Source organism: Manacus candei, unplaced genomic scaffold (assembly GCF_025592945.1).
Source record: "Manacus candei isolate 608988 ecotype Guabito, Panama unplaced genomic scaffold, ASM2559294v1 h1tg000093l, whole genome shotgun sequence".
Classification (NCBI taxonomy): Eukaryota; Metazoa; Chordata; class Aves; order Passeriformes; family Pipridae; genus Manacus; species Manacus candei.
This window is the reverse complement of record NW_026138141.1, coordinates 2,658,313-2,683,299: the sequence shown is the minus strand read 5'-3', so window position 1 is coordinate 2,683,299 and position 24,987 is coordinate 2,658,313. Positions and strand designations below refer to the sequence as shown.

Below are 24,987 nucleotides of genomic sequence, written 5' to 3'. Positions count from 1 at the left end.
AGGATTCCTGGTGAAAGTAACTCTCTGGTACTGAGTTTCCTTTTTATGAGATTTGGAGGAAAAAAAAAAATTGTTCTGCAAGCTCAAGCATTTAAAAATCTGGTTTCCATTAAAATCTTGGTGCCTTATCTCTGGATCGCTAATCACTGCATCTAGTCCATCAGCCCATCATCAATGTGGTGTAAGTAAAGAGGAAATGTTACTGCAGGATTCATTGTCCATGACAGCCTCAGTAAATTGCTGAGTTTGAGTGTTGAAACTGTGACATCACTCGTGGTGAATAACCTAACTTCTCATCTATCAAGCAGAGACTAAATCAATTCAGTATATTACTTTGAGGATATATACCTAATCTCTGGGAAAAGTTACCCTGTATCTCTACACCACGCAGTTTTCTTTGAAAAAATTTATATTAAAAAAAGATAGTTAGATGCATTAAATGACCTAACTATTGAAAATACAATCTAATTTTACTAAATAAGTAATTCCACAGAATGTGAAAAAGTAGAAAATCACAGAATAGTTTTTAAATATAAAATTGTACAGTTCTGCAAAGTAATAACTAGAAACTTTACTGTGCTACAAATTGTGAATAGATATGTAACTTCTGAATAGATATGTTGAGATAACTCATCACCATCTCATGAGCAGGCTTTGTATCTCATTCTAAACCTCATCTGGCACCTTACTGTAATGTAGAACTCTATTTTTTTTCAGTTGATTGTCTTCTTCTGTGATTCATAAGCATCACTGAAATGAATCAGGTCATTTATCAAGCGTGCAGAGAATTTTCCAGCCTCTTTCCTGGTCTCTAGACTAGTCCTTGTTTGCATCATAGTTTCTCAGTCCTATATTTTGACTCCTTCACTCTCAGTTACACCCCTTGCCCTAGAGTTGCTCATCAGCAAACTCTGCAAGAAAACTCCAAACAAACTAGATGCAATTGACACCTGCATGTTGAGACTAACAATTTTAGTCCTTCCTAAACTACTTTTGGGGAATGTCAGACAGGATAAATCATTCCTCTGGGTCCAGTACAAGGGATAGGACAGTCTATCATATCTGCTATTTTCCTGTCTTTCCAGTACACATCTTGAGCCAGAACTTCCCTATCTCTGAGTAGAGAAATCTGGATGCTCTCTGAAGCTGACCTAGTAACTACGGTCATTCAATAAACATCAAGTGCATTCAGGAATTCAAATTTTTCTTGATGGTCCCTGTTAGACATAAATTCCACAGACATTATCAGAAGATTTTGTTTTAAAATTGCTACTGTGAAACATATTGCATACATTGAACTGGATCCTCTTTTAAAAGGTCAAGCCTGCTTTGGCAAAACTGAAGTTTATCTACCAAAACATATGTGATTGTTTTCTATAAAACACCTGTTGATGTGTAAACCAAAATGCCATTATCTAGGATAATCTCTGTCAGCTCTTTCAGACTCTGTGTGTATTTCACAACAGAAAAAAACAAACAAAAAAAAACCAAACAAAAAACCCACAAACAAACAAAAAACAAACAAACCCCCCCAAAACAAAACACCAACACAAAAAAATCTGAAACAAGACAAAACCAAAGAAAAAAAATCTAGAAGCATTACAACCAATAAAGACTGCTATAAATTCTTTTAAAAGGTCTATTTGTGAAACACAGTGTGGATCTTGAATATTGATATTGAAGTTCATCACATCATGAAAAGATCCTTGGAAAAATCATGGATAGAAGAAAAGAAAGCTTTAGCTGAATATTTTCAATAGAATTTCAAATACAGAATAAACCAGGTAAATTAAGGTTGTGAAATCTAAGTACATCTTCATAACTGGTTAAGAAGACTCAGTTTTAAACAACTACACTCACTTGAAATTATCATATGCAACATTTTCGAGTGGATACAGAAGTTACATATTTCTCTGTACAGGTCCAAAATTAATTTTATCCTGGTACTGCAGTCAAGCTACCTAAGCTTGCGTGCTCTGCTAATAGTATGAATTCTCATTAACTTCTGTGGAACTATGAACTAGCAAAAAAATCTGAGCACACAGATTTGATACTGATAAAATTACTTTTTGTTTTAAAAAACTAAAACCCCTGAACTCAACATCATACTAAGTAATGTCCTATGGCTTTTTCCAAAGCCAAAAAAACAGCCTTATTTCTAATAGCAGTATTTCACGAGCTAAACTCCAGTTCCTCATAATTCTACAACAAACTAGACTGTATTTGCTCCTTTTTTTTTCTATAGCTGGGATGAAAATTAAGAAATGGAGCGGTAGCTAATAAAGTGTTTGCTATTGTATTTACTTTTTTCAAATACAGAAATTATTTAGTGATGAATAAGATATATGAAAGTCAATAGTGTGACAGTAAGGCAGAATTAAAAATTACTGAAGATTAATTTAAATGGGATTTCCTACCATTCCCTTATGAATATATGAAATAAGACAAAATAAGAGTAATTTAGATTGAGAAGGTAGTGAGATATCATAGTCTTACAAAAATCAACATTCAAAAAAGTTTGACTATTTAATTTTTTATTAATTTTTTATTCACTTTATTTACTTGGATCATTTAAATTACCCATAACAGTAACATGCAGATCATTAAAATTGTTTCAATAGAATCAACATCTTTAGTAGTTTCAATACTCTCTATGGCATTAAAGCCACTTTTGAAAAGCCATGTATGAAAAAAATATCAGGAGCATTTTGTTTGACTCTGAAGAAAACGGCATGTATATCAAATTATACCAAATATGAGTGGCATAGTTAGAGCAGTTGTCACTAAAAAGGCTAAATAAGAAGTGAAATTTTAGAAATCAAATATTCTTACTTTTTATTATAATAGTTATCTGACAGTTATAATAAAATTAAAATATTATTGCACTTTTTTTTTTCCTGGGTGCCAGTGAATTTAGAGTTGTACTTCATATATAGAACCAAAACCAAATGAGGGTAAGGTAAATAGTTACATATGTCCTAAATACTTACTGTGTTTTGACTTACTACAAACCATAAAGGTTAATGTAAAAGACAAAAGCCCCACAACATGTCAAAGCTGGGCCCTAATCATTAAACATTAAAATTTTTTTAAAGAGTTCAGAGACCTTGAAAGCACTGATAGAATAGTATCTATCACCTTTATTTCTAATTCTACAATTACCTTTAAACTGCACTTGATTATTCTGGGACCCCCAAAACAGTATTAATCAGGCTAGTTAAGACCAGTCATTTCTCAACTCTATTTAAATAATTTAATTACAAGATATATGACTAAGATAGGAAGCTACTTTTTCTTCTTGAAAATCAGTGGTCTGATTGGCTCTTTTTTAATTTGCTTGACAAACATTTTAGTTAACACAGTTATGGTGGATTCGAAATCAGACAAAATAAAAAAATGTATAGCAGAGACAGTAGCAGATATTCTGTGAGACTGTTGACATAGTCAAAATCTCATTTTTAACCTGCAGCTTGAGGCAAACAGTAGTTTTCTAAAACTTACAGATCTGTATTAGGAAATAATCCCAGACAGTGACACACATCTGTTTCCTTTAGTCTTTAAACGTTAAATTGATAGAATCATGGAATAGCTCAGGATAGAAGAGACCTCTGGTGGTCATCTAGTCTGATTCCTTTCCTGCAGCAGGGTAAACCAGACCAGGTGGCTCAGGCTCTCTCAAATAGTGAGTAGATATTCTTACATCTCCACCAATGATGCAGTTGAGAGACTGGACTGGTATATCACTAGCTTGCTTAATTATTGTGTCAGATCTACCATCTTGTCTGTCTGTGTGTCAAGGGAGGGACCAGAGCTGGCTCTGCAGCCTCACAGCAGTGTCAGGAGGCACATGGTCTGCAGCCAACCTGGTGGCCCAGAGTGCACATGGCAGTATCGGGAACCATGTGGCTGGGCTGTCAATTGAGGAGGGTCCCTCTGGTAAGCCCCCACACCACACCCCCAGAGTCCCTACAGTACTCCTCACTTAGGCTGGGGGACAGTTAGTGGTCAGGGGATCAGACGTCCCACCTGAGCGGGGGGGCCATGACAGAAAACATATAAACACAGGAGCACAGTGTTCCATCTTGTCCTGCCTTCTCTCCCGGGACATGCCACCTTGTGACCCCTTGGTGGTAATTATTTTTCTCTCTCTTTCTTCTCTCTTTTCTTCCTCTACTCTTTTCTTTCTCTTGTGGGTAACTTAAAACTGATCGGTTATATTTCACTAAGCCAATGGTCGCTGATTGCTGGATACCTTTGTGTAATGCTTCTCATTTGTTTGCTCTCCTGTAAAACCTTTTACCAAAACACCTATTTTTTCACTAAATTAAAAGAAGCTATCTTGGTAAGTGCTTGTAGCATGTTCTCTTTATGCTATTCAAGGTACCAAAGAACTAAGAGTCTGCAAAATTTTTGCGTGGGCAAATTATTGGGAGTCTAAATATAAGTAAACCGCTCAGCCAAATGTGTGGCTTTGGGACTGCTGCTTTACATGCAGATTCCACAACCTCCCTAAGTACCATCCCTATGTTTCTCCACTATATAGCTCTTGTGGATTAGGAATGGTACTCCGCAATTCAGTGTACCCGCCGAGACTCTCCCAAACAATGCTGCCACTTTTTCACTCCCCTTTCCTCTCCCCCTTCCCACCACAGCATGATGGAGTTGAGAACTGGAGGCACAAGAGGTGAAGATCACAGGTTGAAATAAGAACAATTTACTGGAAACATCAATGAGATAAGAAAACCAACAGTAACAGCAAAAAGATTAATACCAAAATTACACGAAAGAGTGATTCACACGCAAAAATGCTCTCCGCAGACCCAAAGTCAGAGATCCTTCTTCTTGGAAGCCAGAGAATCCCTTACCCCTGCCCCAGCAATGGTGTGAGGTGCTATAGAATAACCTCCTAGCCACGCCCACATAGATCCAGGCTTTGTTCCCCCACAGCTCCTGCAAGAAATAACATCCGTCCTGGCCAGAACCAGGACAGTAGCAAGTTTTTTCCCTATACCTAGTCAGAACTTTCTTCTTGCATCTTGTGACCCTTTCCCTTGGCCTTTTGCTGTATACGTGTAAGAGACTGGCTGTGTCTTCTTTACACTTTTGAGTTATGAAGATCAAAATAATATCTTTCCAAAACTTTCTCTTATCCAGGAACTAAGTTCCTTCAGCTTTTGTTAGTTCACTGTGTGCTTCATCCCCATACCAGCTTTGTAACACTTGACTGGACTTACACAAGTATGTCTACATATTTTTTGCACTAGGGAACCCAGAACTGAATACAGGTAGACCCTCACCCTTTCTGAATAAAGGATATCACTTCCCTAGGAATCCTGGCTAGCACCCTTGCTAAAGTAGCCCAGGAGGTGGAGGGTTAATTTGTCAGAAAGGTGCAGTGCTGGTTCCTGTTTAGTTCTTGTTAACCAGGACACCCAGAATTTTCTCTGTCAAGCTGCATTCCAGCTGATGAACTCCAAGTCTGTACTGGAGGGCATTTATTAATCTACAGGTGGATGGCTTGGCATTTCCCTTTGTAGAATTTCACAAGGAACCCATTTGCCAGTTTCTTGAGCTTTTCCACACTCCTATAAATGGTTATTCAACCCTGCCTTCCAGCATATTAACTATCCTCCAAACTGGTATTGACATCATATTTGATGTTGACCACAAACTTGCTTGGAGTGCACTATTTGTTGTCACAGATGTTACACAAAACATTGAACAACAGTTACAGTCCTCTATCCACTCTAGATTTCAACAGTTTGATTTTAAGAGACTATGACAAAGGTCTTACGTGTAAATGAGATCCAGTTCTCTCCCTTTTAACACTCGAACTAGTGATCTCATCCCAGAAGGTAATGGGTTCAGATAAGTATAATTTGTCCTGGGCAAATTCCTACTAGCTTCTTCCCCTTGTTTTTGATGTCTTCAAAATGTTTTTCAGGAGGATTTGCTCCACAATTTTTTTGAGGCCTGTCTAAGATACCGGATTTGTATCTCTCTGGACTATTTGACTGTCAGGTCGAATCAATCATCTTGTGTGTGTGTGTGTGTGTGGAGGGAGGGGGTCCAGACCTCAAGCATCAGTGCCCACATGGTAAGGCCCACAGCCAACCAGGCCTCCAGGATTGGAAGGCACATGGTATGGGAACCACAGGAGGCACCTGTCAATCAATAAGGCCTGCCTGGTAGCCCGCCCACACTATGTCCCCTGGAGCCTCTGATTGGCTCCAGCACCCCTCACTCCAGCTAGGAGGGTACTGAGTGGTCAGTGAACCGGATGTCCTGCCTGGGGGGAGTGGCCAGAGAGCCAAACCACATAAACAGACGCACAGGACCTCCATCTTGTTCAGCCCTCTCTCCTGGAAGCTGCCAACATGTGACCTCTTAGTGGTAACTATTTTTCTCTCTTCTCTCTTTCTTCACTCTTTTCTTCTTCTCTCTTTTCTTCCTTTACTCTTTTCTTCCTCTTGTGGGTAACTTAACACCAATGAGTGATATTTCACTAAGTTGTATGGGGGTGGTGTTTGCTGGTGCTCTAGTGTAATGCTTTTACTTGGTTATATGTTATTCCTGTAAACCCTTTTGCCAAAACACTTATTTTCTCACTAAATTAATTGGGAAATGCCTGTAGCATGTTCTCTTTTTGCTATTCAAGGTATCAAAGAACCAAAGGGTTTGCAAGAGTTTTTGCGTTAGCTATAACTCTTAGAGTTAAATAAAAGTAAAACTCCCAGTAAAGTTTGAGGCTTCAGGACTGAGGCTTTACAGCCTGGTGTGAGGCTGAATAACCTGTAGGTCTATGGATCTTCCTTCTTATTTCTGAAGATGGCTATGACATTAGCATTCTTCCTATTATCAAGAATTACCTACCAATCAGCTTATACACCAAAATATCTAAGTATTAAAAACTTAAGTGTCATTAGAAAATCTGTGTTCCTGATATTCTGATCCAGACAAATATTTGGTCATAACTGTACTCAGAATAAGTTTTGACTGCTTATTCTGTCCAGGAAACCCCATCTGAAACGTTGTATTCAACTTTTCTACTGCTTCAGATAGCACTTTTTTCACTCTAAAGCAATCTGAAGGGACAAATAACTTCAGTCAAACAACACTGTTACATACTGGTTTAATGATTAATATGATCTCATTGGGTGAATTCTTGGACTTTGCACATTATACTTATCAGCTTTAAAAATGATAATAGCATGGGGCAACACAAAACCAGATTCTTGAAAAAAAAATCTTTTTATTAAAACAAATAAAATGTTTATAATCAAAATGCTTCCAAATACACATCTATGCATTGTTTTACTTCCATGTCAATTAAACAGTTCAGAAACTTGCTCAACTGTTTACTTTATATTTCCAAGATAAAAACAAGCTGAAGGAAAAACAAACTATATAGTTGCCTTGGGTCCTTTACTGAGAAAATAGACAGAAACCTAATTCCAGCAAAAAGGATGCAACAAACTGAAATTTTGCTTCTCAAAAACTACACCTTCTTGCAATTAGTTTCTTTCCCACCTGAACTTGAAGGTTTTTGTTGTTGGATCTGAGATCTGTAACTCAGTAACCAAAAAGATCCTTCAGTTTATCTTCAGCTCTTATTTTCAGCAGCTCTCCATGTCTGTGAAGATCTTTATTGAGTGAAGGTAGTTTGCTATCCCTAATGGAATTTTCCATATAGTGTTTTTTGATGTTTAGACCAGATGAGTAATTGTTTTATCTCCCTTTGTGGTCTATTTTCTGTTCAGTTTAACTCTTCTATTAATAGGTCATTTTCTTCCTTCTTTTTCCCTTGCTGAAATTGTTCAGCAGATGCCAGATTTCTCAGAAGTACCACCCAGACTTTCCTAAGGGGCTTCACTACCACATTAGAATATTATCACACTACAATATAACAACCATTAGCACAGTATGCCCAAGCAATATAATTTTTTGATAGTTTCAAATATACAAGAAAACTTTAACACCCATGGAATAGAAAATGTTTCTCTGAACAAGTTACTCGTTTAATGAGGAATAGATATTGCTTAAATTAAACTTCTAGAACAGTGAATTGAACAACAATACAAACTTAGGAAAAAAGATTTAACAACAGCTAATATGTTGTGTTTATCTAACATATCATATTAAGATGAACTTCATTTCCCATCTCATCCATGAGGTTTCATTCCAACTGCAGTTTGCCTCGTGTAAAATGGAGGACAGAGATTAAATGACTAAATTGGGAAGTAACTTCCTGTAATTCTGCTAAAAATTACTAATAACTAAAGAACAGAAGTTTAATTAAAAATAGTCTGCAAAAGAAGTATAAAATAGCTATAACAAGATAAAAAATTAAACAGAAGGCTGTCTTTTTTTCTATCTTTTCTGACAAATGAAGTTTCTAAGTTGTGCCTAATTGATACAGTTTAGAGCAAATATACTAAAAAATCATAAACTAAAGTTTAACATCTGCTTCCTTTCTTTAAATAGATGAATGCTTCCACCTTCCTGACTCCCACAATGGCATGATCCGGAATGGACTTTCCCAATTAGAATTGACAGTTATATCCTACAACTGAATGCATTTTTTCATTAAATACTTTTTTGTCATCCTTATTTTGCAATAATTAAGACTTGTTGACTTTCTGGACATGATGCAAAGTTTGTAGTTTAGAAAGGATGCCAAGAAAAAAGAAACTGCCTAAAGGGTGGTGTGAAGTGTGACTTTTCTTATTGATACTATGGCACTTTTCTTACACTGGTTTAAGTTACTCTTTTTTGTTGGTTTTTAATAGGCTATTTTTTCTTATTTAAACAGATATTTAAACATATGCAAATAAATGCTCAAAAATAGTAACAATATAACTATCACGTTTGTTTATAACCTTAACATATGTGCAACAAACACAATGGTTCTTCAAGTCATTAGAAAACTTGCAATGAAAAACCAAAAAGTATTTTGGGAATTATGAACATGTGTAAACTTAAGGTAGAAAAGACTCAAGGTATTTCAGACTCTTATTCAGAGAAGAGTCAATATCTTAACATAAACTAAGTCTCATTAAAATGATCCACATATAGATAGAACTGTTGGTTCAATAATACTGGTGTTTTCCATAAATAAAAAATAAACAGATATCATGAAGTACAACAAAGAGACACACAAAGGCTTTCCCCTGAGTAGGAACAACCCTAGCAAATGTATACAAATACCTCCAGGGAAGGTGTAGAGAAAACAAAAGCCAGGCTGTTTTCAGTGGTGCTCAGTGACAAGAGGTAATGAATCTAAAACACAGGAGGGTCCATCTGAACATTGGAAAGCTCTTTGTCACAGTGAGGGAGACTGAGCATCAGCACAGGTTGCTCAGAGATCTTGTGTAGTCTCCATCCTTGAAGGTACTCAAAATCCACCTGGACATGATCCTGGGTAAAAGGCTCTAGGTGACTCTACTTGAGCAGGGGGATCTCAGAGGTTCCTTCCAACCTCAGCAGTTCTGGGATTATGTGATTCTATTGAAGAGACAAAAGTCTCTTCTGCTTTCCCTGCTTTGAACTGTTGTCATATGGATTTTCATATTCTCTGGACAGAAGTTTTAAGATGACCTCAGTGAAGACTGCAATGAATATTTGGAAATTCTTTCCCTGTTTTACAGTGAATTTTAATTTAAATAATCTGAAAGTTATAAGTGAAAACTGGCTTTCAATTCCTGCAGTGTTTCTAAGGGTGAAAGCAAATGTACTTCCCCAGCAATGCAAAGGCTCCTTGGAGCCCTGTGTTAAACAGTTCAACATGGACAAACCCTCAGTTTCTGAATCACATTCAGGCTTCTTGCCAGTTGAAATTCTCAGATCCACAAATGATTGTATGTGATAGAGGGGGTAGGGGGAGGCACAGACAGAGAGAAACACAGAGAAAGACAAGAAGGAGGACATGGAGAGAGACAGACAGAGACAGAGAGAAAAGGATTAGATATTATTAACATATAACTGTAAACAGAGTGTGTTAGACTATAAAGAATGACCTTTGGGCTACTTCTTGAATATGGCTGGGGTGTTATGAGTTATGTTCAAGGTTGCTCAAAAGATAATAAATTTGCTAGGAATACTTTTTAATGTGTTTAGCTCCTCTACTTCAATAAATAAACTTTTTATTTAACACGTTATTATTTTCAATATTTTTCCTTCGAGCATAAAATAATTTTCTATTAAAAGTGAATAAAATATTGTGGCAGTTTGAGCCAGATTAGAAATCCAAAATCCAATTTTCCAGGCTTCCCCCCCCTTTCCACAATTTATCCCAACACAGAAGAGAAAACTTTCAGGCCAGAAGTTTCTATAGGGGAAGGGGAAGTATTAAAATTTATTTACACAAATAAATATACTGTACAAAATAAAAGCAACTATATATATATATATATTATTACACTTCTATCAGTCCCTTTAGTCCAGGAAAAGCCTTTTCAGGCTGATAAGTAACCAGTTTCTCTCTCGTGGGAGTGTTCGGGGCCCCTGAACCCTTCTCTACCAACCTTCAGCTGTTTGCTGCAGTTTTTCCTTCTTCATGAAGTCCACGAAGATAGCTTTGAGTCTGTTCTCCTTGATTCTGTGTCATCTCTGTTGCATGGTCTCTCTCTCTCAGTCTCATACCTCGGTTCGTAGGCTGCTGTAGTTTAGTCAGTTTATCAACATCCTCCAAGTCAGTTTTCGGCTGCCCCCAGTCAAACTTTGGCAGGGCAACTCCCGAGCCCTTTGGTCCGTCTCCAATTTTGCCTGGGATTCTTCTCCCAAGCACTGAGCTGTTTTGTTATCAGCCTGTCCACTTTGGCTCTGCTCCAATGCTGAGCCTTGCATCCACTCCCACTAAACAGCGAGAGGGAAAAACAGCCCCCTTCTGCAACCTGGCTGCAAAGGGGGGAAAAGAAGAAAAGGGCCTGGCCACAAGGCCTGCCTCTCTCTCTCTCTCTCTCTCTCTCTCTCTCTCTCTCTCTCTCTCTCTCTTACCAGTTGTTTGTGAGTCGCGTCCCTCACAAACATACACTCACTCCAGTGCTGTCTCTAACTCTGCCCTAGGCAGAGTTGGGGGGCCGCAGGGCTCCCCTCTCCCCCCTGGAGGGGGGAAGGAGCCCAGCCACCCCCTGGCCTTCTACACCCACACACAGCAGACACCAACAGAGAAACTGCCAACATCTTCTGGTGCTGTGTATATATGATTTTGAGCAGCAGCGAACAAGACGAGTGGTGATTGCCTCTCCAGGGAGCACTGCCCTGGCACCCGATCACCTCTGAGCCCCTGACTGTCGGGGGGGCAATCTTAACCCATGACAATTATTTTTACATGTAAATTCATTCAATACCCATAAATAAACTAAAACACACCCTTCAATGGTGATTTTGTTTTTTTCTTAAAAAAATAAACAAACAAAAAAAGTCCCAAGAAAAAAGGATCTGGTACTTCTTGAAGTGTAGATCTCCTTTTGTGGATGTTGTTGACAGTGTGCTATACCATCAGCTGCCTCAAATTATTAACCCCATTCAGAAACAAAGCATGAATTGAACACTGAACATTCCAAGTGTACACAATGCCAATCAGTGTTACAGAAAGACAAAGACATTTCAACTTGGCCTTTTCTGCAATGTGAAAATTATAGTTTTGGCACAGCAACTTGATGTGAAAACCGTGATTAAGTCTTTCAGGATATTCAATAGAGTATCATTACTGTGTAATAGTATTTTTAGAACTAACAGACTGATCTATACAAATATACTAACAAATGCACCCAAATCCACTACTAAAGTATTAATATCACTGGAAGCAGTAAAAAGAAAATTGTATTAGCATTTTCTTTTTGAATGCTAGTAATGACTGTTACTTTTTTCATAATTCTAAACAGGAATTTACCCCATTCTGTATTTAGTATTGCTGGATTTTTATTTTTAAAATTCTTGTAAATGCTATATTTTCATGGATTAATATAATTTGTATTATTTTAATAACTTATATTGTTGATGAAGTATAATTTGTCAGTTATTCCTTTTGTGCAGCACTTTCGCTGTTAATATTTCTCAGAAAAAAAAATTAAAATACCTATATCAGTTCATAGGGCTGCAGCTACATTTATGCTTACTGTCAAAACATAAGAAAAACCTTGTAAGAGAAAAGAAAAAGAACAGTGGCTGATAGAATAAAGCAAGTGTTTTATAAACTAGATTTTAAAAATATAATTTTTGCATAGTTGCTGTCAATCTTAATGTTAAAAGCATGTATCCTTTAAATTAAAAGACACAGCAGCGCTCATTCATTAGAAAAATACAAAAAGAACGCAGAATCATGCTCCTAAAGGAAGTAACAAAAAAAGCTAGGAATAACAGCTATAAATGCAGCTTACATTCATTGAATCCTAATTATAACAGCACTTTTCACTCTGCTATTTGAATATTCAGAGCTATTATTAATTTGCCAGGAGCGGTTTTCATTTTCCACATATCTTGAGGACCCAAATTATTCTAGATACATTTTTAGAGTTTTAAAACATTTACGCTCTGAATATATAATTTTACTTATTCATGGAGTTGAAAACATTTGTTAATGACATCTTCTAAAGGAGAAAAGGAGAGATGATTAAGTAATAGAGTTGTTTTTCATTCAGATTATGAAACAAAGTAGAATATGGCGCACTATCTATTTTATACAGCTTCCATAATACAATATGTGAGAAGTGCATAATAACAGTATGCTTGAAAGCTTTCAAGTCTTTTGCCATACATTATTACTAGTAATACAACTCACATTCAGAAATAGATAGTATATAATTAATAGTTATAGTAGTTATATCTTCAGAACCCTGTTTAATCACTGAATAATTAATACCTACAGCGTATGTCAGCAAAACTCTGCCCTATTGTAGGTCAAATGTGTTCATGGAATTAAAAAAAAAAATCCTAGGTTTAGGAATTTAAAATAGCAGTCTCCCATACCAACATGCATTTTGCCTTTCGATAAACACTGAATCAAAGCAAGCCTATGGCTATCCCACACCTCTAGAGATCATCAAGAGAAGAGGAGGTTCAGATACAGAAGATTGCCCAGATGAGTTAGGATAACTTCAGTGACAGATAATTATCAGCCTTTCTAGGCAAGTTATTCCAGCCTTTAACCACCACTACTGTAAAAAAAACCCAAAACAACAAAAACAAAACCCAAACCCAGAACCAATCAACCAAACAAAAAAACACCCCATTGTTACTTCTCATATTTAAACAGAATTTCCTGTGATTCAGGAAATTCCTGTGCCCTCAGCACTCATGGTGCATCTTATCATGTCTCAGTGACTTTGGCTTAGCCAGTTTATATAAACCATCCCTAACTTGGTCCTCTTCCTCCAAGTCTTCCTTGATTCAGATTTTCCCATGGGTTTTAGGCACCTGGGATTATTGAAAATAAGTCTTACCAATGAAGACAGAGATGAAGAAGACATTCACTACTTCAGCCTTTTCTAAGACCTTTATCACCAGGTCCTGCTCCTATTCTTCCTTTTTCTGCTGTTGAACCTGTAGGTGTAACTACATTTTCTCATTTTATCAGCTGGAAAATGGAGACCTACTCAGAGATGTAATCAAGGTCACAGAGATAATCAGAACTTAGTTCTAGTAATTCCAAGAACTGTTCTTGGGGCTCATAGTCAACAATGCTGTTTCTCCAAACAAAATCTTAATTTAATGTGCATAATGAACAAAAAAAAAAAAAAGGCCGAAACCAAAGAAGTGGTTTTTAAGTCCTTAATAACAGCAGAGCCTGTACAAATGAAACATCAGTCATCAAAGCAAACAAAGCCAATCTGAATGCACTCTTTTCTGCAACTCAAAAAAAAGATTTTTTGCCCTTTCTTTAAATCTTTTAAGCAGACCTAACCAGATTCACAGCCTGAAATGAAAACAGGTAGTGTCTTCTAAGTGTTTTCCTTATTCTGCTCACTATTGTCCTTTTAGTTTGCTTACACTGGAAATCAAAATGTTGAATGTTGTAAGGAAGTTTTTTAGTAAGAACATTTTGCGTGCTACATCTATCTGCCAAAATAGAAACCAGCCACAGTGGGTGATGATCTTTTAAAGCAGAAAGGGAAAAGGTCACTTAAGGCTTTATTCTGTAAGGTGTTATGTCGCTAAGCACATGCTTTAAAGCTTTGCTGCCTAAGTGACACTTTGTTCAGCACCTTGCAGAGCTGATGCTTAGGAAGGCAATAATAATGATTTACTGGTGCTATAATTTTGAAGTATTCAAGAAAAAGACTATATATTTGAGAATTAAAACTCCTTGTAGCTGGGATTCACTCAAGTATAGGAATTCATTACAAAGCCCTTCAATTACCTAATTTTCATCTGGAATATGTTTGAGAATGCAGCAACTCATTGAAGAAGAGGGTCCAGGAGCCCTAATTAGGATTTTAACATCTCCACCTACCTACCAGTATGTGGGTCATTTCTGCAAAAGGGTTGTACTTGCCATAGATCTGAATTTTGCCTTCCCAAAACCATTATGTTTTGTCCATTTAAAGTCTTAGTGATTATATAACATTTAAGAAGTTTTGCTGTGCATTTTTTTCCTGAAATACTGTTATTTATTTTCATATTGATTTATATAGACTGTTATTTCTAGCCAAAGGATGTCCATATCACAGACGAAAAACCAACTTAATAGCAGCATGTTCACTGCTGAAGAGTTAGATTTCAAATGTATTTCATAGAATCACAGGATCGTTGAATATCTTGAGTTGGAAAGGACCCATAAGGATTTATCAAGACCAACCCTTAGCCCTGCCCAGGACAGCCCTGAGAGTTACACCCTGTGCCTGAGAGCATTGTCCAAACACTTCTTGAACTCTGTCGAGATTGGTGCTGTGCCCACTTCCCTGGGAAGCCTGTTTCAGTGCCCAACCACCCTCTTCCTCTGGGTGAAGAACCTTTTCCTGATATCCAACCTAAACCCCTCCTGACACAACTTCAGGACATTCCCTCAGGTCTTATCAGTGGTCACCAGAGAGAGATCAGTGCCTGCCCCTCCTTTTCCCCTCCCAAGGAAGCTGTAGACTGCAATGAGGTCTCCCCTCAGTCTCCTCTTCTCCAGGCTGAACAGACCAAGTGATCTCAGCAGCTCCTCATATGACTTCCCCTCAAGGTCCTTCACCATCTTCATTGCCCTCTTTTGGATGGTCTCTAACAGCTTAATGTCTTTTTTATAATGAGATGTCCAAAACTGCACATAGTACCCAAGTTCTGAGGCCACACCAATGCAGAGTCAAGCTATATTTCACATAGCATATAACAATATTTCATACTCTCACATTTATATTTTTTTTTAATGGATAGAAAATACAAAGTAGCTTACAACAAATTAAATATCGTAGTAGTTTATTATCTCTAATTAATAATTGGGAATGAATTATATCTCTGGAACCTCAGAGGCTTTTCTGTGATTGTTACAATTGATCTTTAATTGTTCCATCTTAAAATTAATTTCCTGTCCTCATTATTATCTTCTTTGAAATACTTATGAATAGGATCCAGCTAACAGCTATTTTGACTAATCTCCCTGAAAATGGTCTAAAATTTTTCATAACATTACAATTGCCTGTGGAGAAGTTTTCATTCTTTTTAATAAAAAATGTCATTCTTATATTTGCTTTCTGATATATTTAATATCCATTTATCATGTTTTCAAGTAATACAGAAAGTGTATAGGTAGTTTTTTCTAATCTATATGAGGCTACAAAGATGCACTCTTACAAAATGACTACTTGCAACATCCACATTCTGTTTAAAGGGCTGAACAGTTATGATGTGGCTGAGACAGCCACATTACAGCAGCATGATAGATGCTCTAATTAATGTTAACTAGTGTAGCCTCTGAGAAGTCATGTATCTTCTGCAATAAAAACACTGACCAATTTTTACTGCCCTTTGCTTCAGCATCTTGTTTCACTGTGCTCCTTAAGAAGGAGGTAAAGGAGACAATTCTTTACACTTTCTGTTGCTAGGTATCTTGTTCTTCCCTTTAAAAATCACTCATCCCTAGGTAGGACACCAGAAAAACAGTGGCAAAAAAAAAGCTGCAATTTTTGTATAGGTCATACATTGCAGGGTCAGGCTGGGGAGCAGACAATCCTGTTTTAATTTTATGCTAAAAAAACCAACCAACCAACTAACCAAACAAACAAACAAAACAAAACAAAAAAATCACACCAAAACCCCCAAAACTAAACAGAAAAAAAAATGAGCATCCAAAAAACTAGGTTAGTTACAGAGAGCTTAAAGTAGATTGCACTAGATCACCAACATCAGAGAAGAGAGAAACTGAGGGAAAACATTTATAGACACCCTTTCTAACCAAGTGCTACCCGAATTTAGGACACATTTCAGCTTCATCAAGTTTACAGCTCAGTGTGAAATACTAACAGTTATATTATTTTTATAACATTTGTACCAACAAATCAGCCCATACATCTTATACATAACTCACGCATTTGGGGCATATTCTGACCTGATGCATTTCATAGATGTAATGGAATATGTTTTCAAGAAATTGAAAAACTGATTTCTTTGTTTCAGCATTTCTTTCATGTGCCTAAAAGGAAGCAAACAAAGGAGACAATTCCTTTTAATAACTGATGCTGCTGGAATTTTACTTGTTTTATTCACATGCCAGTGAGGATAAATGCCACTTGATAAACCTATTATTTGTAATTTAGAGCCACTTTTAACGCTTTTTACTTTCTACAATTTGAAGTAAACATGTATTCAAAACTAGAAAATGTTTGTCAAAAACTGAAATATTTTGTTTATTGTTTTTAGAATAAGTAGGGTTTATAAAAACAACATTGGAGATATTTTCCTCAGGTCATTTTCACAGAAATACCAGAAAAATTATAGTAAGACAATGAAATTGGTTATTGGTTTTGCTTTGTTTTGTTTTCAAATAAAAGATTTATGTTTAGTACGTATTACAGACTAGGAATGTTGTTTATACTCATTCACTTAAGATGACAAGAATAAAAACAAACCACAAATTAATTATAATGTTTTAGATTTTAAAGGTATTTAAAATGCACTGCCCAATTAATAACATGTAGTGACTATTTAAGTCTAGTATTTTATTTTCATTTACTTCTGATTTTTATCTGTTTTTTGATTCCAATACAGAGCAGTGATAAAGGATTAATTTTTTGTTCCAAAAATATAATAGATTTTAAAAACAGAATTACAAAAGCTAGCCAAATTGGTTGTATCAGAAGCTTTGGCTACAACAGTCTGTCATTTCAAGAGTGGTACAACATCTTGATCAGAATTTTGCCACTTATTGCAAAATCAAGACAAATCATAGAATATCCTGAGTTGGAAGGAATCTACAAGAATCACTGATCTAACTCCAGCCCCAGCACAGGACAGCCCCAAGAATCACACGATGTGCCTGAGAGCAAACATTGTCCAAGCGCTTCTTGAGCTCTGTCAGGCTCGGTACTGTGAGCACTTCCCTGTGGAGCCTGTTCCAGTGCCCAGCCACCCTTTGGGTGAAGAACTTTTACAATGTTAAAATAGTCAACTTTTGCATCCATGAAACCTCTACATTTTTCAGGTATAGAACTCTTTACTCACCAGAGTACTCAGTCCCGCTTATCTATATTATTTTATTATGGATAGTTTCAGACTGCTTCCCAAACTTGAATAAATTCATTTTAATACACTCCTATGAGATAAAACAATGCTATGTGATATGTCCATAGCTATGTACTGTGATGTAGCTGTACTCAAACTGTGTCCAAGTCAGCTTTTGAAGTAGACAATGTGAGCTGCCTCAGTGCTGCTCTAAGCTTGATTGAATTAGTTATGGCTATTACGTCTCAAATGCAGCTGTATTGCATTTGGGACCCAGGCATGTATTGCTATATGGTTTTGCACTGAGTCACATAGACATTAAAACCCTAGCAGACCTTGACAGAACTCCTTTATTTGTGCTCTATTAACACTGTAGAGCTGCCCCAAGACACACATCTAAGAAAGGAAGTTAAGCACAGAAACATTCACTGTTGTCACAACTAATCTTTAGGCACTCCTGAGAGGATAAAAATGAAACAAAAATCATATATCATTTGACATTTTTAAGTGGCATTGACTTAAATGAAGAAAATAATCAGATTCCTAGATAAAATTACGGGGGAAAATGAGGTATCTAACTTAAATGCCGCTTAGGTACATAGGCATTTGGGAGACGTTACAAAGCTTATAAAGAGAGGAAAAGGTATTGAACATTGAACTCGTGAACTCAGATTTCTTTCTCCAATGAGTAAAACTTATGACTTTTTACTGTTCATTTTAGACTCTCTCTTCACTGAGTTAGACCAAATCACTGAAGAAGCCTGAATATCAGTACTGAAATCAAATTAATTAGCTTTTTCATTCTCCTAGTTTCTGAAGGCTGACTCCAAAACTGAAGCTACAAGGTGAGTATTTTATTCTTAATTCTGCCTCCAGATGTGTACATAGTGTTTGCACTTTAGCTGTTTTCTGCTTGTAGAAAAATTCTTATTGTTGTTTTATAGCTTATCAGTCATCTCTATCAGTGCCAGTGACAATATGAGAAAAAAAAGGATAAAAGAGAGAAGCAAGTGCATTGCTTTGATTTTCACCTCCAATGAGGTCCATATGCCTCACTTTGGAACTCCAACCCTGGCAAGAACTAACCACTGTTGTTTGGCTTATGTATTACACTAGTTGTATAAAGATACCAATGAATATGTAATTTCATCCACTTTTGGATCTAATGGAAGAGATAGCTCTGTGACCTAACATTAAGAACTGATACAGTGGTGATACAGTGTATTTCATTCATTCATAGATCATAATTACTTCTGGCCAAATTTTACTAATAGCCTCAAACACTGATAGCATTATTCTATACAGACATTGCTATATTATTCCAGTTTCCAAACATGTAGAAATCTAGAAGAATTTCTAAAGATAACAAATTTAAGTAAGACTAAATAATATTGTTGTCATGTCTTACCTGCTAAAGATAGAGAAATAAATGTGCATGAATACACCACCAGCAGGTTCCATTCCCTAAACCCCCTCCCAAAATTCATCGCAGACACCTGATAAATAAGGCAACTCAAGCAAATACAACTGAGCGTTTGCTAAGTGTAAAAATATTTAAACTATGGATGATCTTTGTGTCTCATGAGGAGAATTAATTCTGTGCTACATCTTCTGTTTCTATTGTTGTCTCAGGTGTTTTATAAAGCACACAAAATAAATTTAAGTGTTCTGCCTTACACTGAAATGCTAAGCTTCAGGCAATTGAAGTTTTCTTATAACTTAAGTATTCCAAGGCTGCCAGAAATACGTAAGTATAAATCCAATTATATCCACCACATTAACATTAATACACCATTTTTTTAACCTTCACATTTCCTTTTCATTCTTTTCAAATGAATGAGTTGAAGAATCCACAATCTCTTAATTTTCTAATTATGTCTTTTTAATAAACATTTTTCGTGAGCATTTTTTTGTTTTCTATTTTTAAAGGAGAGATTACTTTTCTTATATTCAGTTCAAATGTATGAAATACATATCTGTGTAAAGTAAGGAATGTGACATTGTGATACAAGAAAGTATTAATATAGGTGGAATTTAATTGGCTGTACAATATATGTAACTTATTAATTATATTTTGAAGAGAAAACTAACCAAAATTGCACAATCACCCACATTTTAGTTCTTTATTATAACAAAACCATAGCGTACATGAAAGTGTATGTGGGACTATGTAACCAGAAATGTGACTAAGGGTAGACGGAAAGTGATTTTCTTGTCCTGAGAGTTTTACATTTTGAAACTTCTGTTCTTCTTTGGAAGAGGAAAACAAACCTGTGATGCATTTTGTTACCCAAAATTTATAGAATTAACAAATCTGTGGATTTGTCAGTCTCAATTTATTTCGATTTTTTTAATTATTATTTTTAAAAGAATAAATTCACATAACTGCCTTCATAAAAATTGTTGAGAGCGACATATGCATTTTTAAAGAAAATAATGAACTGAAATAGAAAAATCCTTCAGCAGAAGGCAACCTAAATCCATATGCTTTGCTATGATACGTCAGCCCTTTAACTATTAGCAATCTAATTAATTAAGTGAATTGGTAATGAAATTGATTGTGAAATCACATCAAGTAATTTGACATCAAAATCAGAAAATCCCACTTATTATTTCTGCATCAGTATCATATGGATCACAGAATTTTTCAACATCGGATTTATTTAATTATAATAAATCTTACAAACTAAAAAGTATCTGAGGCAGAGACAGTGCCAAAAGAAAAACAGATGTGCTGTATAGCTATTAAAGTGCATTTCAAGCAATGATAAACACCAGTTTCCAGAAATCATTCACAACAGGCTAATCCAGCAAAATTTCAAGTAATTTAACATACATATTACCATAACTAATAATAAAACAGGGTCAAATCTAGATGACAGATTTGCTATTTGTCCTTTATGTGACTTTTATATGCTGCAGTAAAACATTTTTAAAAGCTTCATGATATTTCAAAATACCCAAAATAGATGCAACAGCTAAACTGTGGGCATTATCATAACATTTTATGCAAGATTACTATTCATGTGTGAATATGCTACATAACTCAAAAAACCCCATTAGTGTTAGAGCTTGAACATGGTATGAATTTGCTCATGTATCATATAAAAATAACTATTTAATGTAATTGAATGTCGTCATTAAAAAGGAGATTACTTAATTTAAGCCATTTTATAACTGAAATATTCTCCTAATGTATTTTTACTCTAACACAAGATGTAGCTAAAAAGAGATGCTATCTGAACATATAAATCCCAGATTGATTAGGATGGCATTTTTCTTGAACATAATTAGGACCAAATGAAGTGGTTTATATGTCTACAAGCCTGTATAGATAATAACTTAATGTGTTGTAATATGTCTAATGATTCTGCATTCCCAAACAAAAAGTTTCTTATTTTCACTAGTTTCGCATGTGGTAGAAACCAACAGACTTACTAAAGAAAGTACATTCAAAAAGTAATTTTAGAAATATCAGTGGACTTCAATTATTTATACACCTTGTCAACCCCAAATTTAGATCAATATTAGATCATTACTTGTCACTGAAATGGAATTCATCAAAATCAATTTATAGCTTTTACTTTCCATATGTACAACAGGAAATGTAATTTCCTCCTTTAAACAATTATGTTCTATAGTTTTCTATATGTCTAAGTGTATACTTAATGTATTTCCTTGCAAGTCCTGCACTACTCTCTTGAAAAAGCAACTTGCATCTAAACACATCTTCTCATCCAATTATCCACATTAAATATTAACAGATTATTGATGGTAGCATATTAACTTTTCTCTGTCAATGTTGCTTGGACATTTTACCTATTGCATATGCAAACTTTCTATGTTCTCCTATTTAATCACTGTTGACAGCAAGATAAAGCTCCTGTCAGGTGACAATTCGTACAGTTCTTTGTTAGACAAGTAGAACCACAGCATTCAGACCAATGTAGTTTGTAACAGCCTTGAAAAAAAGACTAACAAATTTAAGTTATTCTTCCACTGGGCCAGCCTTTATAAAAGCAGAAAGTGTTACAAGCTAACTTTCAAGAGAAATTTCTTTGTTTCTATGAGTGTTTTTTTTGTTCGTTTGTTTTGTTCTCATTTGTATTTTTTCTTAGACTTCTCTGTGTTTATATATAAAATGGGACAAAACACAATAAATACAATCCAATAAGGACTTTGCACATGTTCAATACGGCCTGTTGTTCTTGGATGTCTTGTTTGTTTGTATTAATCAAATTTTGTTATATTGTCTTATTTGTGTACAAATAAAATTTCAAAATTAAAAGGTGCAGAAGACACAACAAGAGTAGGAGGTACTCAGCACCTTCCAAGCTTAGGCTTTTAACATAATTGTTGTGGATTACAACATATACAAACACATCTGCTGTTGACTTTCACAAAGCAATTAATTATTATCAGCATTCTCAATAAATCATTCATGGCTACACTAGCAAGAAAATACAGTGGAGATGCAAAGGAACAAATCAATTCATGAAATTCCCTTCCAGCAGTAAGTGGAGCTAATTGCTAGGAAATTACAGGTTTAACTTGGCTAAATTAAAGGCCTCTCAGTGTAACTGCGTGGTCTGGAGAGACTCCTGCAACCTAGAGCAGGCCTTTGCCCTCCCTGCAGAGACAAGTAACTCCCTCTCCGATTTGTCTGTTTATTCACCCCTCTGCACCTTCCCTGCATCAGCACATACAGATGAAGATCCACACTGATGCTGTCAAAACTAACCATCCTTATTTTTTATTAAGGTGGATCACCAGATTTTCTGCACTATTGGACATTAATAATTCATTTATTTCACTATGTTTCTGACACTGCCCAGGAAGAAACACTTTAAGAGAAAATGAAAATTGTAAATATTGTAGATCACACTGAAAGCTCTTAGTTGTTATCTCGTGTCTTAAAGCCTCAGATCACTTTTTGCTTAACACCTTCCTCTCCCCCAAACGGAGGCAGTGTACAGGAATTTTGGATATCGTGTGAATCCATGAAAATACCTAATCAGTGCTCAGTCTGTGCTAACTCACTGGCCTTTCAGCACTCAGTCCCCTCTACCTTCTTTTAACTGTTCATTGGTTTTTGTACTTACCGTTTTTATTTGTCTCTGGGACAGCTCAGTATTTTAAACTTTTCTACACTTTTGTTAATTTCTTGTCAAATTAAACATCCAAGTTTGCAAGAAATATACAACTGAAAAATAATTGCTATGCTTTACCCTAAAAATATGCCACTGTGTCCTTCAGCTACACTTTACAGTATTTTCTAAATGACCCATGTCTTCCTTTATGCTTTGCTCTATGACTAATGATATCACCAGTGATGTAAGTCCAAAAGAACAACACTTCTATGTCTGTTTCAACTGCCATACCAGCTCAATCATTGCAGTAGCTTTACCTATTTACAGACAAAATCTGTACTTATCACGTCTTTGTTAGCAAGGAATCTGATTGATTCAGCAATAGGCTTTGGTGAGGAAAAAAACTACATTATTCAAACCCTAAGTCAAAATTTCGATGTAAAAAGGGAATGAGAAGTATATTTAACAGATGTCTGCTTTATAAAGTCTACATTGAAATATACAGGAATCTTCTTAGTAAGAGCTTAAGGCCATAATGAACCAATCATGACAGTTTTAATTTTCATTTATATCATTATCAAACAAATATTCATGAAAGAGCCAATAGGGTTAAGTGCTCAAGAGGGCTGAGAATGAAAAGAATTCTCGAAGGAGGTCAAAACATTTCTTCAGAAAGTGGTTACAAGAAAATTAAATTTAATTTGGTAATATTACCTTATAAATAAAATCACACATTTTGAGATGTAAAAAGTATTTATAGCATATACTTGAAGGATATTTTCTACTATTGGAGAAGGAATTTTTCCATTCAGCTTTTTCATTATGAACTGTTTGTGACCCCATTTAAGGAAGATTTTGCAGGAGATACTATCCTTGTCAAGATGAATTTGATTCAAGCAACAGTTGGTGTACACTGCAGTGATTTTAGCTTCTATGTTGAAAGAAGCTAGCTTTGGTGATTTGCAGCCAAAGATTGTATCTAGCAGTTCACTGTAAATGCAATTTATCATCAGACGTTACCTTATCAGATAGTTGCACATGGTAGAGAAAAATACGTAGAAGGTTTCATTAATTCTTTGGTCTAGTCTATGTGGCTCTATTCTAACAATATATGGCTTCAACATGAACATTACACCATGGACTTTATTATCTACAGTTTGCATGGACATGTGCCTATAACTTTTACAAAAGACAGAAACGTCATCCTAAAGCAGTTTTACTTATGAATTTCTTGCCTAATACAGCAACTTTATTTACGTGTCTCATTAATTCAAAGGCAAGTTTGCAATATAAGAAAAAATGACCAAGTATTACATATGTGTAAAAAAATTTCACTGAAGCTTATTGAATTAGCTAGACTAGTAATCAAACACAGCAGCAGGAATCTTTGCATGTTTTACTAGTTTAGATAGAAGATATTACGGCCCAAGAATGGCTTGCCTCATGAACAGAATCCTTTTGTTTAGGTAAAACCCTCCAGTAAAACGCCAGAACAGGCTCTGAGGCTCTCCCAGTATTCTAAGTCTCTGTCATTTGTTTCAATTTCACACTCTGGTCCTAACAAATTAACCAAATTAATTCCATTGTACATAGCATATAAGGAATTTACAGAAACTAAATACCGGTAGATCTGGGATCTAATCTGATAGCACTGTAAGGTACTTCCACCTGTCAAGTCCCAGCAAGTCTGCATTTAGATTTCAGAACACCCAACAGGAGTTCAACAATAACTCATTTATATATTTATTTATTCTATAAAAATTAAGTACTTTTTTAATATTTATACTGATTTGTTAAAATGGATGTAATTTTTTTAAATGCTATAAAGTTACCAGTTACTTACCAAAGGTGTTTTTTGTGTGTCCATAGTAGTAAATGTTGAAGATTCTTGGAAGTATATGATGCTACTGGATAAATTTAGCTTTTTACTGTCCATAATTCCCAGGGAAAATTTGGCACAAACTAAATAATCAAGAATCTTTCATGAACACTATTAACACACCTCCTGAATGTTCTGAAGCAAGAACATGTGCTAGATTATTTTTGTTTGGTTGTTTTTTTCTTGTTTTATTCTCTTCGAATAAAGCTATAGCAGCTGTGAGGCATTGACAAAAAGGGTATTGTCCCCAAGATCTAAGAAAAAAGATTTCTTAGTTTATATATATTGAAAGATTATAGAATAAGCACACCCACGAACCTGACCAAAGCTTATGATGCAAACCGACGCAAATCAAAACTCAAATGAATATTCACGCAA

At 35.6% G+C, this 24,987-nt stretch overlaps 1 protein-coding gene and 1 long non-coding RNA gene across 23 annotated transcripts in view; one reads left to right on the top strand and one right to left on the bottom strand.

The window, feature by feature from the left end:
• The window catches only part of PTPRD (protein tyrosine phosphatase receptor type D), a 1,149,573-nt gene that overhangs the window by 1,046,815 nt on the left and 77,771 nt on the right, over positions 1-24,987 (bottom strand). The window lies entirely within an intron of this gene.
• Positions 6,259-8,610, top strand: LOC127460995 (uncharacterized). Its single transcript, XR_007899942.1, has 2 exons — positions 6,259-6,393; positions 8,485-8,610. It is a non-coding gene; the product is annotated as an uncharacterized LOC127460995 (long non-coding RNA).